Source organism: Panthera onca, chromosome B1, assembly GCF_046562875.1.
Source record: "Panthera onca isolate mPanOnc1 chromosome B1, mPanOnc1 haplotype 2, whole genome shotgun sequence".
In the NCBI taxonomy this organism is placed as follows: domain Eukaryota; kingdom Metazoa; phylum Chordata; class Mammalia; order Carnivora; family Felidae; genus Panthera; species Panthera onca.
Window position 1 is genome coordinate 176,717,396 of NC_138342.1, and position 19,800 is coordinate 176,737,195.

Here is a 19,800-nt window from a genome sequence, read left to right on the forward strand (position 1 = left end):
GTATCTCTTACAGGATAGGGGAAAAAAGAGATCTGTGCCAAACAGCCATGCTTCAAAGACAGTATGAGATACTTGTTAAGAACAGTACTCATAATTTTCCCTAAAAGTTGTAAGACACTGACATTTTGGAGAGGAAGAGATTTTAAAGTTTTAATTAACGAACAATAACTATTAAGTATGAAAAGGACAATTTCTATATAAAAAGCTAAGTATCCCTCATATGATACAAACAAATGCCAGGAGCTAACGTCATGCAGTCTGATATAACAAATGATGGTTTGATGCTAAAAGCTATTTGTCCTGACGTATGTCCCACAGTAAATACTATAAACATCCTGTTGACTGGCAGAAATAGGAGGCACAAAAACCATTTGGCATCTTTACCCAGCATCACCACAGAAGTCAAAGATGACAGAATTACAGGAACTATACAGAAGGAAATGAAAAAACGTACCATTTCTATGCACTAACAGAAAATTCTTGTGAGTAGAGGTGGGGAGAGCTAATAAATTTAGATGCCAACAGTCCTGTTCATCTAGTATCTGGACGAAATGCCAGTGATGAATATGTGCTCTAACCTAGCAACTCCCTATCTCTTCTCTGCATGATAGCTAGTATTTTGTTTACTATGGTTTGGATGCCTGTCAATGGTAATGCCCAGTTACAATCATGTCCGCACATCAAACATGAATTAGTCATTCTGTCCTGCTTTCCCATTGGCTGGACTTGACGGACCTTAGTTTCTTGGCCACCTCTGAATAGAGGTAACAGGCCTCTGTGGAACACCCATACTTTTCATAGCTAAGCACTGACGACTGTACAATACATTCTAATCATCACCTTCCTCTTAAGTTCAACCTATAGTGAGTTAGCAGAAATGTAACCTTGTTGAGGCAACTGACAAAAGGGGAAGGTAGAGCACTACAATGTACACCTAAAATTAATGTAACACTTTGGGGCACCTGGGTGGCTCAGTCGGTCGTGTCTGACCTCAGCTCAGATCTCACGGTTTTTGAGTTCAAGCCCCGCATCAGGCTCTGTGCTGACAACTCGGAGCCTGAAGCCTGCTTCAGATTCTGTGTCTCCTCTCTCTACCCCTCCCATGCTCATGCTCTGCTCTCTCAATAATGAATAAACATTAAAATAAATAAGTAAATAAATAAAATTAATGTAACACTGTATGTTAACTATACTGGAATTAAAATTAAAAAGAGTAAGGTAGAGTGATATGAAGGAAAAAGCACTGAGAAGGAATTATAAGTTCTATATGCTAGTACTAATAACCTTTGACCACTGCTTCATTCCTGAAAGCTGCTGAGCAGAGATGTAACATCTGAGAAAGTTAGAAATACTAGAACTAAAACAATGATGAAAAAGAAACACGGAACAACTCTATAGTGGTTCCAGATTAATGACCATTCCCAAATCAACACTGCACCCAGCAAACCATTCTGCAGTCCCCAGAAGACAGGAGAGATTTGTAGTATTAACTAACAATTTGACTTTTAAAAACAAAAGGGTGTGGGGCACCTGGGTGGCTTAGCTGGTTAACTGTCCAACTCTTGGTTTAGGCTCAGGTCATGATCTCAGGTTTCACGAGTTTGAGCCCCGCATCAGTCTCCTTGCTGATAGTGTAAAGCCTTCAGAGCTCTCTCTTTGCCCCTCCCCCATGCACGAGTTCTCTCTCAAAAGATGAACTTTTTGCTCCTCCTCTGGCTGCCCTCAGCACGTGTGCCCATCAGCTCTGTTATGGCGACCCACACCCCAGCATTGTGATTAGTGATGATGAACCAGGTTATGACCTAGATTTATTTTGTGTACCTCATCATTACGCTGAGGGTTTGGGAAAGGTGTTTATTTCTCATGGACTAGTTATGGACAGGACTGAGCGTCTTGCCTGAGACATGTTGAAGGAGATGGGTGGCCATCACATCGTAGCCCTCTGTGTGCTCAAGGGGGGCTATAAATTCTTTGCTGACCTGCTGGATTATATCAAAGCATGGAACAGAAATAATGATGGATCCATTCCTATGACTGTAGATTTCATCAGACTGAAGAGCTACTATAATGACCGGTCAACAGGAGACATAAAAGTAATTGGTGGAGATGATCTCTCAACGTTAACTGGAAAGAATGTCTTGATTGTTGAGGATATAACTGATACTGGCGAAACAATGCAAACCTTCCTTGCTCTCTATGGTCAAGCAGCATAATCCAAAGATGGTCAAGGTTGCAAGCTTGCTGGTGAAGAGGACACCTCGAAAAGTGTTGGCTATAAACCAGACATTGTTGGATTTGAAATCCCAGACAAGTTTGTAGTAGGATATGCCCTTGACTACAATGAATACTTCAGGGCCTCGAATCACATTTGTGTCATTAGTGAAACTGGAAAAGCAAAATACAAAGCCTAAGATGAGATTTCAAGTTGAGTTTGGAAGCACCTGGAGTCCCCTTGGAATCACCAGTCCCATGTTCTAGTTCTGTGGCCAGCTGCCCAATAGAGCTTTTTGCATGTATCTCCTAAGGATTTTATCTGTTTTGTATTTTAGAAATGTCAGTTGCTGCATTCTGAAGTCTTTATTTGCACTATGAGCATATAGACTATCAGTTCCCTTTGAGTGGACTGTTTGATTTGTGAATGAAAAATCTCTTAAACCACACCACTATTGAATGAAAATAATGAAATTGTATCTGTAAGAAACATTTAAAGAGAAGATATATTAGTTTTTTAATTGGTATTTTAACTTTTATACATTCAGGAAAGAACAGAAGTGACTGAATATTGGCAATTATACTACTGTGTATTTAGAAGAGGAAGAAACAGTCAGTTTTCCTATCAGTGACAGCATCTAAGGTATTGTTGTGTTGGATAAGCCATACGTCCTGGAATTATTTTACTGTTTCAATAGTATCAACTGTATTTTCTCACTTGTTCAGATTATTTCTGGTGAATCTTTGTCAACAGTTCTTTTATTTTTATTTATTTTTTAACGTTTATTTATTTTTGAGACAGAGAGAGACAGAGCGTGAATGGGGGAGGGGCAGAGAGAGAGGGAGACACAGAATCGGAAGCAGGCTCCAGGCTCTGAGCCATCAGCCCAGAGCCCAATGCGGGGCTCGAACTCACAGACCGCGAGATCGTGACCTGAGCTGAAGTCGGCCGCTTAACCGACTGAGCCCCCCAGGCGCCCCTGTCAACAGTTCTTTTAAATACAAATCAGCAAATTCCAGAAAACTTTACCACATTTTGAATTGTTCAGTGTAAAAATCCTTACAATAAAGGCCGTCTCTTTAAAAAATAAATAAATAAATGAACTTTTAAAAATTAAAATAATAGGGGCGCCTGGGTGGCTCAGTTGGTTAACTGACTCTTGATTTCAACTCAGGTCATGATTGAGCCCTGGGTCAGGCTCTATGCTGATGGTGCAGAGCTTGCTTGGGATTCATATTCATTCTCTCTCTCTCTCTCTCTCTCTCCCTCCCCGCCCCCCCTCAAAATAAAAATAAATATTAAACAATTTAAAAACAAGTGGGTTAAATACCTCCAGAAATAAAATTAGACCCCAAAAGCCACAGAAATCCCCAGTCTCTCACTCGTTCTTCATTCTCATCATATACATCCATCACCAATAGACTGTTTCTTGTTGGGACACTCTTGTAAAATGGCAGTTTTCCCTGAGAAAAGACACTAGCCTCATTCACACCTCTAGAGAGCCTGAAATAATGGGAACTATTTCCAAAGAGAAAACTGTTTGGGGGGAGGGGGAGATAATAATCTACATCTATCAGAATCTTAACTTAGTTCCTGCACAAGGCATTCTTGCTTTGCTTGACAGACAACCTTCACACAACCTATACCAAAAACACCCACTAAATAACGAAAGACATTTCTGTCTTGCCTAATCAATAAAACCCCAGGAGTACAGACCCTGTGTCAGTGGCAGAATACCTGATCTACATCATTTTATAAGTGAAGTTTATCAGACAGAAGGTTAGGAAAGTATGAAAAAGAAATCTCCTGAGGCTTAAGGCACTGGGACAGCAGGTGTAAATCTAAAGACTTCAGGAGCCCAAGCCAGTGAAACGTGTTGTGGCCTGCCTACTTCTGTTACAGAACAGGTTATGAAAAAAACCTGCTATGTTATAGGCGCCCAGGGCCTGTTCAAGACCCCAACATTTCTTTTGGCATGCAAGTGATTATTCTACCTCCAGGGCTTTTAAAACACTCTACTTTTAAACAAATATTAAAATGCTGGCTAGTTACCATACTTATTGATGTTTTCTACTCATTTTAATATATGCAGTAGGGTTTTTGCTAAAGAAATACACCTGCCTTTCATCAGGGAGTATCATAAAAGGCTAAGGAAAAATAACTTCACTCCAAAGTTTTTCTATTTTTAAATGAAATGTTTTCCCTCAGTTTAAGAAAACATTTTTACTGCTTTCAGGCAATGAGAAACCAAATCAAACCATAAGTGACAGACCAATTAATAGCTATACTTACCCATGTTGTTACGGAAGGCCATGCCAGCCAGCATTTATAACTCCTGTTATTTTTTCATAGTACTGCAGTTCTGGAAATATTATGCGGAATTTTATGTGATGACTTCTATAATCCAAGTACCACAAATCCCAAGGCAGGAACTGGGACTGAAGATCTCAGCTGGGTGGAAAGAAACTACCAAAAGCTACCATTCACTGGCCACCTGGGACTTCCCAGCCAACATCACAGCTATGGGCATGGGGTTCTGCTCACTCTCTAGCCCCTACCTGCAGTGGCCACCCACAGTGTCTGTCCTACCTTCCTTCTCAAAGTCTAGTTCTGGGTGTTAGGGAATAAAAGCAAACAGAGTTTGTAACCATCCAGAGTTGCCACCAGACTAAGATAAGGATACCTGGAAGAGAATATTAATCCCGAAGTTGTCCATCTATAAATTCATTTCATGCTGAACTGTTTAATAATTGTTTCTTAGGAACTACCATACAAGGGATTGAATATTCTACCTCCAGGGCTTTTAAAGCAGTGTATTTTTAAACAAATATTTTAAACAAATAAACACTGACTAGTCCTCATACTTCCTGATTGTAAAGTGACTAGATAGAACAATCTAAATTTTGTAATTTTAACCCATTCTCCTACCCGTTGTTTTAAGAGGAAAGTTATTTGGGAGAAGGAAACCATGTCTTAATTTATTTTGATGTGGCAACCTGCTTTCCATCTGCGTCTCTTGTAATACCTCCATTTGTTTAAAAGCAAGATAAACTGTTCTTTAACAAGGTTTGGAGCCCTGCTTCTAAACAGGACATCCTAGTTGACTTAGAGTGTAACTAAATGTAAATTGTAATTTTTCATGATTTTCTGTTGAAACCAAATTCTGCCCATAAAACCGTATACTCTGGTCCTGAAGGAGTTCTTTCTAAAACAATGGAAAAGTACTAAAGAGACTATCAGAGAAGCATAAACTCCCTAGAATCTGGCCTCCTCGTCACATCTGAATAATTCTGCTCCTCCCTGAGGCCCAGTTTCTCCCTATGTGGGGTGGAGGCAACAATGCTCGCTTCTGTCTCCTGAGAGGAAGTGGTGTGTGAAGAGGACAGACTTGATGGCCTACTAAGAGCCACAGGGAGAAAGGGGACATTATTCAAGTTGCTTCAAGATATCAGAACATATTCTTAGCCCCACAGGAAGGGCCAAGTCAGAAAATATCACGTTAGAGGTTTCCTATTTTAACTAAAAACTCAAGTTTAAAAATGCTACAAAGTTTGTCGTTCGCATTTTCCTTTCTATTTCTTTTCTTTGACTCTTGATCAGGCTCAAAAAATTTAAGGAATAGATGCCAGAATGGTAAACTATTCAAAAGCCTGATAATGTGGAATTAGCACTGCTCTAGAAACCATTTTTCCCTGGCAAAAGTCACCTGTCATTCTTCTCCAGCATTACTACCTGAATGAATATAAACACAATGTGCCATATCCCCAATTTCTGAGGAGATTTTTAAAAAATGTTTGTGTGTGTGTGTACGTGCGTGTGTGTGCAAGGGATAGAGAGAAACACGCATGCACAAGTGGAGGAGGGGCAGAGAGAGAGGGAGACAGAGGGTCCAAAGCAGGCTCCCCCTCTGTCAGTGGAGAGCCGGATGCAAAGCTCCACCAATGAGAATGAAACTCACCAATGCTTAACTAAGCCACCAGGTGCCCCCCCACACCCCCCAGTTTCTAAGCCTAACTTCAACTCCAGAGAACACGCAGGAGGGATGATAGACAAGATAAACAATGGATAGAAAAACCTATTCCTAGGAGTATGGTCTCACAAAATTTCGATTAGACATGGGGAAGAAATGAAGAGTATATAGAGTTGTATACAATAGTTGCCAAACATTACAAGCATTTTATTACATGCATTTAATCTGAACTTCAACCAGATAAACTAGGTCTTCTCTCTGTCCCAGTTTTATACACGAGGAAACTGAGGCTCAGAAAGCTTAAGTAACTTGTAACAAACTATAAAGTGACAGAGCCAAGACTCGAACCTTAAACTTTCAAAATCTGACTCCTGAAGTCGAGGCCTGTATACCATTACACCTATTTCTACCCACTGTTCTCTATACTTTTCCAAATTCTTACCAATTTCTACCAGCCACCCCCTCTTCTTCAGCACTGCTGCTTCCATTTCAAATTCTATACTTGATAAGGTGCCTTGATGCCTTGACTTGAACTTGAGAGGCAACGTAGTAAAGAGGTGGAAGGAATAGAAAGGGAGCTGATTTTAAGACTAGTACTGAAAAGAGTAAGAGAGTTGATCCTCATGGCAATGGTAGGAAGAGCACAGGGGCCAAACCCTGGAAAGACGTCACTTTGCAACCATCTTGTGGTGTTCCACCAAGAACGTTAGGCTGTACGTTATGCCGTGCAAAGCAGGACCTTCATACATGCTTAATACTACAGCATTAACACAGTATGCGGAAAAACGGGCACAGGTTAACTAACTTCTGTTTCACTGACCTACACCACATTAGTTAAATCCTAGTGTTCTAATTAACAGAAAAGAATTACACGAAAGTCACCTATAGCCAGAAAATAGATCCTTTTTTTAAAATGTTTCATTCTGAATTCAGCAGTGGACACTGTCATCGTAAACCATTTCAGTTGTTTCCTTATCTTGGCAGAACCCACTTACTTCTAACAGCATGTGTATGTGTTCTCACACAAAATCTAGGAACACCAGAAGACTATGGCTTTCGGGCAAAAGGACAAAATGAACTAAGAGGCTTTTGAAATCTCCTGTTTATATCAGGGAGCGGTCTATAATTCATCATCTGGCAAAAAAATGTAATCACAAATGAAGTATGTGACACTTATATTAACAGCAATGTTTAAAATTTCCCTCAAATAAATGCTATATAACATTCTTTTTTAAATGATGTAGACCTATATTGCAGATATAGAGTTGTCCACGATATACTGCTAAGTTAAAAACACCATACAGGTAAAATTTTGTATACTGACACAATGAAGTTCTAAAAGTATCTCAATGAAAGTCAGATGCAGGACTTTTATTTTTTAACCTTTAGTTTTTTTGTTTTGTTTTGTTTTTTTTCCACCATGTATTTCTTAAGAATTAGGAAATCTCTCCATGTGTGACCAATTGGAAGGAAATTCTTCTGGGCTATCCAAGAGTTGCACTTTATGGATCCCAATGGTTGTAGAGTGGGTGAATCTTTTCTTATTTTGGTAAATATTGGTAACGATGACTATCCACAGTTAACTAAACACTGCATATAATATACACTTTAGTAAGAACTGCCTGTTTTCTCCAATATCTATTCTTCCTATTTCAGATTTTAGCTGGGCACACAATTTCTCCAACTCCCTTACTAGGATTATATTGCCAAGGTCTGACCAATGATGTGATGTGCTGCCTGCAAGTTCTAAGTTGTGCCTACATAAGGGGAGCATTTCTTCCCTCTTTGCTGTTGTCGAGACAATATGATGGTGGGAACTGGAGCAGCTATCTTAGACCATATGATGAAAGCTACCTGTTAAAGATGGCAGAACAACAATATAGAGTCCCTGTCGAATACAGACCCACATACCTACCATGAACCACTATTCTAGACTTTCAGGTGAGAGAAAAAGGTCTATTATGTTTAAGCCACATTTTGTTTATTTGTTGCTGCAGTCAATATCCTACTGCATGCATGTGCATATACATACCCCAGGAAGTTATTCTCAGGCTACAAGTAAATATCATCCCTTTTTTAAACGTAAGTTTATTAAGCTGAGGACTGAAAAATTAACCTAACTCCGCTAAATCTTTAAATAAAAAACAGAAAAAGCTGGGGAAACTGGGGAGCCTGGGTGGCTCAGTCAGTTGAGCATCTGACTTCGGCTCGGGTCATGATCTAGCAGTCCATGAGTTCAAGCCCTGAGTCGCATCGGGCTCTGTGCTGACAGCTCAGAGCCTGGCATGCTTCATTCACATTCTGTGTCTCCCTCTCTCTCTGACCCTCCCCTGCTTGCATGTTCTCTATCTCTCAAAAATAAACATAAGAAAAAAAAGAAAACAGAAGAATCTAAAATATCTTATTTTTTTAGTTAACCTCCTTGGTTTCTGAGTAGCTAGTTTGAAACAAAAATGCCTCCCCCTTATCAATTGCTGGCCTTGTTTCTTGTGAAAGGAGTAAAAGATTGAAAATATTGGGAGACTGCTAAAAATAAAATGTACTAACTGACCTAATGAATTAACCACAATGAAAGTTAAAGTAAATCAGAAGTTACTAAACACAATATAAAATCACCTTTAAAATTAATATACCACATTACTGTAATATGAAACAGTAACACATTAGTTTATATTAAAAAAAACAACAACAACAAGGTTTACTTCAAGCAGGTGTTCTTTGGCAATTGTGAACTATCCAAATAATGTTTGGTGTGTCATATTGGTATGTTTCAACTGATTTCACTGCCGCTTTAACAAAATCCTCACACAAATACATTTATAGAGAAACTGAAGAGGCATGGGCAGCTCAGTCAGTTAAGCAGCCAACTTCAGCACAGGTCATGATCTCAAAGTTTGTGGGTTCGAGCCCCACATCATGCTCTGTGCTCACAGCCTAGAGCCTGGATACTGCTTCAGATTCTATCTCCCTCTCTCTGCCCCTCCCTGGCTCATGATCTGTTTTCTGTCTCTCATAAGTAAATAAAAATGTTAAAGGAAGGAAGGAAGGAAGGAAGGAAGGAAGGAAGGAAGGAAGGAAGAGGAGGGACTGGGTGGCTCAGTCCGTTAAGCGTCCAACTTCGGCTCAGGTCATGATCTCACAGCTCATGAGTTTTGAGCCCCGCGTCAGGCTCTGTGCAGACAGCTCAGAGCCTGGAGCCTGCTTTGGATTCTGTGTCTCCCTCTCTTTCTGCCCCTTCCCTGCTTGCTTGCGCGCTCTCGCTCTCTCAAAAATAAACATTAAAAAAAAAAACAAAATAAATCATAAATGTTAGGGAGAAAGAAAAACCTAAAAACCTCAATTATCTGCTTTCCTAGAGAAAATAATTCTTTTTAGGAACATATGGATTACTGATTTACAGGTAAAAACAGAATTTATAGTTCAGACAACAGTTCAACAAACTAATCTAGAAGAAGTTATTCTCTTGAAATATCTAAATACCTATGTCTTTACTTTTGTCAAGGACTATTCCTTTCAGACATAAATATAACATTTCCCTTGAAATGTTAAATTTGTCCTTTTATAGAGTATACAGTTTCTGCTTCCAGTATCTGGTTATCTTGTTATTCTTTCAAACATTTCCACATTCTCCTTCTGGTCAAGCTTCAACCAGATAACACATGTATTAGGTAGACAAAGAAGATGAAAATCTAAAGGTCAAATTATTTCCTACTATAAGAGCTTTAATAGATTCTCAAAAGGTTTTAATAGGATAAGATGTACCAGATTTTCAGGCCAATCATAACACAGCCATGAGTTCACACAAAATATCTAACCCCACAGACATAAACTCAGGAGGCTCCTCCCTTTGGACAAGAAAGCTAAAATCTTAGCAGTGCTTAAGTTCCTTTAAACTTAAGGTTTTCTACACCACTAGATGTCCCAAAAATGATCCATCAGGAGCAAAGCAGATCAAAAGATTAAGATCCACAGGGTGGCTTTCTCTGTGTGCATAATTTAAGGTGAAACTAAGAGAGGCAAGTCAAGGCAAAAGCCACAAGTGACAACAACAACAACAAAACATTTCAGAAGTTATTTAAAATCTTTGAAGATGTACTTAAAGATCTTCTATGAGGAAGTAGGAAAGGCAAAGTAGAGTTAAGAGGAACAGAGAACTTTTATGTTCCATCTCATCCTCTTTCTTGTTCTTCTACAACTGGAAGAGTAGACTTGAAACCCAAATGCGATAGTAATATGTGAAAAATACATATGGTTACGCGTGGCTTCCTACCTTGTCCACTTTAAACTACAAAGATTTAACGTCTATTTAACATTCTTATAAATAATGGCAAACCAAAAGTTATAAAGTATAGGAAGAAATCAGTTTTGCACCTAACATTTACATGGTGTTTACAAATGCTTTGTACATGTGAATCCACAAACCCTAATCCACAATTCCAAAATCTAAAAGCTCTCAAAGTCTAATTCGAGTTGAAAAGAGAGAGGTTGTATGTGCAAACTCAATGGGTGGCAAAGCAGAACCTGAAGTGTTTACTTATGGTCTTAATTTATCCCACTCAGTGTAACTATTTGCTTTACTACAGACATAATGTGCTTAATTATTAAAGTGCTACCTTAACCTCACTGTGCTTATTATCTTTGGGTTACGTACTGTGTCATCTTTCAAAATCTCAAAGATTCTGAGGCACCTGGGTGGCTCAGTTGGTTAAATGTCCAACTTCAGCTCAGGTCATGATCTCACAGTTCATGAGTTCAAGCCCCACGTCAGGCTCTGTGCTGACAGCTCAGAGCCTGCTTCCAATTCTGTGTCTCCCTTTTTCTCTGCTCCTCCCCTGCTCACTCTGTCTCTCTCTTAAAAATAAATAAACATTAAAAAAAATTTTTTTTTTTTAATTTGAAAGATTCTGAAGCACATCTGGTCCTGAGGATTTCAGGTAAGGAAGTGTAGACCTGTATGAATTCAATTACCCCTACCACAAACCTGTGAGATAGAAGCTATTTTTCAAATGAGGAAACAGAGGGTTAAAGAACCCACCCAAGGTAAAAAAGATGATTAAGTATTACAGCAACTCCAACAGTTCAAAGCCTGCATTCTTAACCATTACCTATGCAGACTTTTCCTTCTACATTACATAGATGAGATTTTTGGTTTTCCAGCCATAATTAACAAAATTAATGCAGAAATCCTTTTATTTTTTTCAATCTTTTAAAAAACCATCGTTATGCTTCAGAAAAAAAGTAATATATTTTAAGGTAAAAAAACAACTTTGGACCCACTCTAATATTTTTAAAACCACCAACATCCTCCAGCACATTCCTCCAGATGCAGGTCGTGAGTCAACAGAACATTAAGTGTCACAACTGTCCTCCCTACTGAGGAGCTGCTGCTAGCATTATGAACAAAGGTGTCCAAGGACAATACCATGGTTAAAAAAAAAAAAAAAAAGGTTATAGTGTACAAAAAATTAATGATTAAGAGTCATCTCACCAGCAAGGTGGGCTAATCGCCAAATCGTTCTATAGCCTTTCCCAAAAGTCCCGGTTCAGTCACTCCCAACACTCAAAATGCCATCCTCTCACCTTTCCCTCCTCCGGTTTCACGAATCTTAAATACAACCCTTGCAAGTATTTGGGTTCTCTGCGCCCCACAACCTTCTCCCAACATGGCGCAGGCTGAGGCGAAGCTACCGGAAGTGGGGCTGCGCACCTCTGCAGTTGGCTCCTCCCAGAAGGCAGTGTCAGTTGGGAGGAAGGCAAAAGCCGGCAAAGAGATGAAGACCTGAGACTCAGTCTCACTGTTAACAAGACAGGAAGTGTTCCAGGAAGACGCAGGGTTGAGGGCGGAGGATGTGGGAAATGCAATTAAAATGGACAAGGGGGCGCCTGGGTGGCTCAGTCGGTTGAGCGTCCAACTGCGGCTCAGGTCATGATCTCACAGCTCCTGGGTTCGAGCCCCGCGTCGGGCTCTGTGCTGACAGCTGGGAGCCTGGAACCTGCTTCTGTCTCTGTGTCTCCCTCTCTCTCTGCCCCTAACCCACTCACATTCTGTCGCTCTCAAAAATAAACAAACATTTAAAAAAATTTTTTTAATAAATAAATAAAATAAAATGGACAAGGATGTGGGGTGCCTGGGTGGCTCAGTATGTTAAGCTTCCCAATCTTGGTTTTGGCTCAGGTCATGATCTCACGATTGAGGAGATGGAGTTCCCAGTTAGGCTCTGCGTTGACAGAATGGGATTCTCTCTCCCCTCTTTCTCTGCCCCACCCATTCTCTTTCTCAAAATAAACAAAGTTAAAAACAAAACAAAACAAAAAAAAAGCACCAGGCTGTGACTCGCCAAGAATGTTTACAGAAACAAGATAAAGCGCCACCAAATCGGCATTCTGCAGCTGCCAGTCAGAGGAGAGGGGGTGAGGGAGGAAAACCTTCCAGTGACATGGTAGTGTTACAAAATGCAGGGCAATGGTGAAAAGCCACTAAAGATCTGGAGAGGCAGAGAATAAGAAAAATGTAGTGTAAAGAATCTAAAATGTTTTGTATATTTTGGCTTATTTATGCCTATATCACCAGCAGGAACATTTGGCATATTAAAGGTCCAAGAAAGTATCCTCTAAAATTGTTAGTCCCTGCATGTTCTTTGGTCAGAACTTACCAGTGATCTTCTATACAAGTTTACTTGATTCTCTAATGATCTGTAGTCAGCATGAGGCAGACTATAAAGTTCTTTCTGATACAATATTAAGACGATACAGAAAATAAAAAACTAACACTGATGACAGATCTATCAAACATAAAATACTGGATTTTTTTTTCTCTTTTTGAAGGGTTCATCTCTCAGATTTAACAGCAAGGAATCACTTTGCTACTAAAGACTTTGAAACAAAGAAAGGATGGAAATTAGGCATTATGATGGAAGAAGTGAAATACTAGACAGCTGAGTAGATCCACCACCTTATCCATCTTCCTGGACTGTATAGTATCTGGAACATTTCCATAAATGGGCAAGAAACACCCTGGTGCATCGACTATATAGGTATACATGTTGTTTGTAAACTTGTAGGACATGAATGCATTCCCCACAATCCGTTCTACTGAACATTATTTTTTTTGTATCAGCATAATAGTTGTGCCAAGTTTGAGATGTGCAACTTTAGTTACCATAATGTTGCACTGCTTTCTTCTACATGGGTTAAAAAGTCCCATACTGGCTGTAATGAACATCAAGAAACAAACCTATTAAAAGTGAAAGAAAACAGGGACGTCTGGTGGCTCAGTCGGTTGAGTGGCCAGAGTCTTGATTTCCGCTCAGGTCATGATCTTACATTTCGTGGGTTCAAGTCCCATGTTGGGCTCCACGCTGTTAGTTAACAGTGCAGAGGTACTTGGGATTCTCTCTCTCCCTTTCTCGGCCCTTCCCCTGCTCATGCTCGCTCTCTCTCTCTCAAAATAAATAAATAAAACTTAGAAAAATGTTTTTTAAGTGAAAGCAAACAAATTTAAAACTCTAGCTTTTTTTTTTTTTTTTTTTTTTTTTTTTTAGGGGCACCTGGGTGGCTCAGTCAGTTGAGCATCCAACTTTGGCTCAGGTCATGATCTTGTGATCATGAGTTCAAGCCCCACATTGGGCTCTGTGCTGACAGCTGAGAGCCTGGAGCCTGCTTCAAATTCAGTGTCTCCCTCTCTCTCTGCCCCTCCCCCTGCTCATGCTCTCTCTCAAAAATAAACATTAAAAAAAAACACTCTAGCTTTTTAGACAGCACACAAATCTCATATTTGTACACCCGGGGACACTGAAAACTTTGATGGTTATGGTTAGTGTTAAACACTGACAATTACTATATAATAATAATAAAACCATAAAACAAGTGTTGCTGAAGATGTAGAGAAACTGAACCCCTTCTGCACTGTTGTAGGAATGTAAAATGGTGCCCCCTCTATGGAAAACAGTACAGCAATTCTTCAAAAAATTGAACATAGAATTACCCCATGATCCAGAAATCTCACTTCTGGGTATACATCCAAAAGAACTGAAAGCAGGATCTCAAAGAGATGTTTCATGTTTACAGCAGCATAATTCACAATAGCCAGGGATGGAAGCGACCCAAAAATGCCCATCAACAAATGAATGGACAAAGAAAATGCGGTATATACATACAATGAAGTATTATTCAGCCTTAAAAAGGAAGGAAATTCTAACATACGCTACAACATGGATGAACCTGAGGACAGTATGTTAAGTTAGATAAAGCCAGTCACAAAAAGACCTACTGTATGACTCCACTTATGTAAGATATCTAAAGTAGACAAATTGATAGAAACAAAGTAGAGTGGTGGTTGCCGGAGGCGGGGGGGGGGGGGGGGGGGGGGGGGGGGATGGGGAAATGGGGAGTTGTTTAATAGGTAAATAGTTTCGGTTTTGCAAGAAAAAGTTCTGGAGATGTTGTACAACATGAATACGCTGACTCTAACTGAACTGTACATTTAGAAAATTGTTAAGACGGCAAATTATATCTTTTTTAAACCACAATTAAAATTTTTAAGTTATTTTTTAAAAAAAGAATCTGGCAATTAGCAAGACAGAAGTGAATGGAAGATTAACTGTAAGGAAGAACTTTTTACTCCTTTTAGAAAAACAGATCTTCAGTGGCGCCTGAGAGACTCGGTAGGCTGATTGCCCAAATTTGGCTTAGGTCATGATCTTGCGTCGTGGGTTCGAGCCCCGCATTGGGCTCTGTGCTGACAGCTCAGAGCCTGGAGCCTGCTCAGGATTCTGTGTGTGTGTGTGTGTGTGTGTGTGTGTGTGTCTCGCTCTCTGCCCCTCCCCCACTCATGTTCTTGCTCTCTCTCTCTCTCAAAACATAAAAACTGTTAAAAGAAAAAAAAAATTAAAAACAGATCTTCAGAATGTCAAAAGATTTTCCCACCACATTCCTTTTTTTTTTTTTTTTTTTTGGAGACAATCACTAGAAGGTCAACCTACTTAAGGCTCTCTTTGTAAATAAAATCAGTGCCTCCACATCATTATACTACCCTGAGAAAGGACTCTCAAAGGAAAAGATTTTGCTTTATGATCAAAATTACTTCATTTCTTGGAATTTGCCAATTCACGATTCCTCCAACTCGGCTTTAAGATCCAACAGGAAACATGGAAAAAAAGAACACATCCTTTCCTTTTGGCTTTGTGATTAAAGAGATTTGCTTTTAGATGATGCACACAAAATTTATCCTCCAAACATTATTTCCTTGAAGATGGTGACTGATTACAGTTCACGTTAGCTTCATCTAAAATAAGGAAGGCCAAAATAACCACAAGTACTATAGCATCAGACTATTTTTGATATTTCTAAGTAAATTCAGATAGTTCTCCACAGGAAAAAAAATTTTTTTAATAAGACCACATCTTCCTATCTCTAGCTCTGGATAGAACACAACTTACCCTAAATTGTAGCATATCCACGCTAATACCATCACTAATGCAAAGGGAAACAGAAACATAAAAAGATAAAACATAGTATCTGTACTTGAAATGCCTCTCCCTTTACCCCCCCACCCCACGTGTTAGGATAAAGAACTAAGTAATACCAATTGCAGAGGTAAATGGGAATTCTCCCTTTCCTCTGTAAAAAAAAAAAAAAAAAAAAAGGTAAAATCAAGTTATACTTTTGCTTCAACCCATATTTCCTCAACCCAAGTCACTTACTTAAAAGTTTCAGGTAAAATGGTGTTCATGTTTCAAAAATGGCATTTACCCGAAGGTCATTCACGTAAAATGGCAGCTCTTGTTTTTCTTAACCCTTGAAATAATGACTATCATCAACTTCTGATTCTATGGACTATCAGTCTACTCCACAACACAGGAGGACAGAAGGGACAAATCTACTTATATTTTGCACCTAATGAAGGTTATAATAACCATCCTAAAACTTGGAAAGAAAAGTTGTAAGACAAGCAGTTGGCTTAGAGATTTTACAGACCAGGGTGCCTGGGTGGCTCAGTCAGTTAAGCATCCGACTTCGGCTCAGGTCATGATCTCACAGTTTGTGAGTTCAGGTTCCATGTCGGGCTCTGTGCCGACAGCTCCAAGCCTGGAGCCTGCTTTGGATTCTGTGTCTCCCTCTCTCTCTCTGCCCCTCCCCCCCCCCAAAAATAAGCATAAAAAATTAAAAAAGAAAATTTACAGACTATTTAGAGAACCCTGTTAATTAACTATTATTTTACCAAAAGCCATCGGGCTATTTATCAACAAGGGAAGAGGAAGATGAGAATGAAAAATATCCAAATTGTGCTCTAAGACAAACTTGAGCAGATAAGTCATTTCCTAAGTGAAAACAATGTAATTTCTGTTTGTTTTAAAGAGCATTCAAAGTTTAATGCAAAATTCTTCTGAAGTAAACTTGTTTATCTAACTGGAGAAGATCAATTTTAATGTTTGACCTATAATCCTGGCAACTCTAGGTGAAACTGCTATACATATAACAAAGATTGTAAACATTTAAAGGTTCATTACTTATTCAATTACATTCAGGAAACATTTATTAAGTGCCCAAGAGCAAGGATCTCTGGTAGTATAAAATCCAATCCTATCAATTCAACACAATGAATCCATCGCTTTCTTTTTCGGAACAAAAACACAAGCAAACCATAACTGCATGAAAGGAATGCAAGGGCACTCTAGGCAAAGCTGTGGCAAACCACACATACACCAGCCTTGGAGAAGCAAGGAGACAGGTAACTTGCTTAACAACAACAACAAAAAAAACTAAAGTCTTAAGTAACAGTTATGTTAAAGAAACAGGATACTTGCCAACCTGTTCCGCAGCTCTTATCAAGCTGTGCTCAAGACCACAAAATCCTATCTGAAGACTGGCAGGGACAAACAAGCTGGAGACCCAGACATGAGCAATCAGGCCTGTTAAGAAACTGGAAACTACAGCATATATAAATGGTTGAAGAAAGTAAAGATGTGTAGCTTGAAGGGGAAAAAGGCTCAGAAAAATCTGACAGCACATTTAAAATATTTTTAGAGCTCCCCTGTATAAGGAGTAGGTTTATTATTCCAAAAACATTTTTGTGCCTTGTATCAATATATTGTTGATTCAAATAAGCTTGCCAAAGGTTCTTTTTCTCTCAATGACTTACCTATGAAACCTCGAGATCATTCTTGAGGTAGTCTTCCCTAACTCATCATCACCCTACCCCCCACGGACATACAACCCTGTACATACATCCCCATTTGGCTGCTGTCTCCCCTAGCAACCAGTTATCTATGCAGATCACCGACACAGTACTCTTGCTTCATAAGGATTATTTTTTTAAATGTTTGTTTATTTTGAGAGAGAGAGAGAGAGAGAGAGAGAGAGTGCGAGCGAGGGAGAGGCAGAGAGGGAGACAGAGAATCCAAAGCAGGCTCCGCACTATTGGCACAGAGCGCAATGTGGGGCTCAAACCCACAAACCATGAGATCAAGACAGAGCTGAAATCAAGAACATCTAACCAACTGAACCACCCAGGCACCCCAAGGATTATTGATTATGAACGGGATTCTAAATTATAGCAAAGGCATAGAACTTATAAAATCATGTATCATAAAATACTAGTAGTACTGGATTATAAAGGTCTATGATATTTATCAAAGAGAATTAACCAAATCAGAGAGCAACACACCTTAAAAGGCCTCCAGAGAGCATGTATTCTGAATTAGCACCTTCACAAGGAGTTAGCAACCACCTGGACCACATGGACATGTGTCTTTGGAAATTTGGCCCTTAGAAACATGTTTTAGGACATTTTTCATTTTGTATCATTCAGCCTTGCTTACACTATAAATTCCTTGAGGATGGAGAGGTCTTCCTTTCCCAGTCCCATGAGAGCTCTTAGTTGCTGGTTAAATGGAATTTCATAAACAGCTTGCCAATGCAAAAAAAAACAAAAACAAAAACAAAAACAAAAAAAAACAAACCTATACTTGGAAAACGAAATTGTGTTTGTGAGGAAGGAGTTATTTTTGCAAATATGGTAGAATCAAACACCAACTTCTTTTTCTGTTTTTAGTGGGCACAAAAGACCACTCATGGTTACCCCCACTCTCATAATAATCCTTGATACAACTAACTTCCTAAGGGTTGTAAAAATTAAAAGATCCCAGTTCTATTACTAGGCCTAATACCAATCACAGAATTTCAGAGTTACTTTAACTTGGAGACCGTCTAATGTAGCTCCCTGATTTTACTGCTTAGAAAGGTAAAGGGACTTATTGATTTAGGTCTCTAAAAAGGTAAAAAAAAAAAATTGCTTAAACTACAAACAAGTAAGCTCGATCACCTCATAGAAGTCCCTACGTTGGTCCAGGACCACCTGAGATGCCTGAATGCTCATTTTATTCTTGAAGTCATTCATACTTGGAAGGTATCATTTAGAGAATACATAAATAGGACAAGAGTCATGTATATAATGACAAAAATCAGAACATGGGAGTTTAGGCCAACTCAACACTTACAATGAGCCAATTATAAAAACAACTACCAGGGCACCTGGCTGGCTCAAGCCAGTAGAGCGTCTGACTCTTGATCTCAGGGTCATGAGCTCAAGCTCCATGTTGGGCATGGAGCCTACTTAAAAACAACAACAAAACAAAAAACTACCATTTCATGAATTCCTGAGTACTAGACGGTTGATCTCATCCTATGCATATACTAGCTCACGTAATCATCCCCATGATTCTGCCACTGCAAATATAATTATCCCTGGTTTACAGATGAGACAAATGAGGCTCCTTTTACCCAAAGAAAAAGCCTCAAAACAGAGTGTGGGTTTAAACCCAGGCCTGTCTGACTTAAAGCCTGTGCAACACTATGTTGCGCTACCTTAAATACTATCTTGTGGTTCCTGAAAACTGTTTGTTCCCTAGGATCACATCTCCAAATGTTTGGAAAGGCATACACAAGATGGAAGGTGGTATTGTTCAGTGCAACAGGCGAGGGTCTAGAAGCCTGGCCCACCAGAGTCCTGATCCATCATTCAGTGGTTCTGAATAACCAGGACACGCAGAATAGACAGGTTTTAAGAAAAGCTTAACAGGGGCGCCTGGGTGGCTCAGTCGGTTAAGCAGCCGACTTCGGCTTGGGTCATGATCTCGCAGTCCGTGAGTTCAAGCCCCACGTTGGGCTCTGTGCTGACAGCTCGGAGCCTGGAGCCTGGAGCCTGTTTCGGATTCTGTGGATTCTGTGTCTCCCTCTCTCTGACCCTCCCCTGTTCATGCTCTGTCTCTCCCTGTCTCAAAAATAAATAAAACGTTTAAAAAAAAAAAAAAAAAAAAAAAAGCTTAACAGGGCAAACTTTAAGAAATGAAATTATCAGTTATTCCTAAGTCATTGCCCTTAAAATTCATAGAACCTGATAAACTATTCCCAACTACATAGGACAACCCTAGAAAGAAAAACCTCACCCTCCCCCCCAAAAATATTTTAAAATCCAAACACAGAACTCTAGATTTTGCCTCCCTTGTAGGTGTTTATTTTGTTTCACAATTAAGTGGCCATTGGAAGAATAAGTTTTTTCAAAGTTCTGGAAAGTCATCTTAAATTAGGCCCCGGAAAGAAATGGAATCTCTTTTAGTCA

General features: G+C 39.4%; 1 protein-coding gene and 1 pseudogene across 12 annotated transcripts in view; one reads left to right on the plus strand and one right to left on the minus strand.

The window, feature by feature from the left end:
* The window catches only part of RBPMS (RNA binding protein, mRNA processing factor), a 176,349-nt gene that overhangs the window by 117,878 nt on the left and 38,671 nt on the right, over positions 1 to 19,800 (minus strand). The gene's annotated exons all lie outside the window — the stretch shown is intronic.
* On the plus strand, positions 1,450 to 2,425 carry LOC132691637 (hypoxanthine-guanine phosphoribosyltransferase pseudogene; annotated as a pseudogene).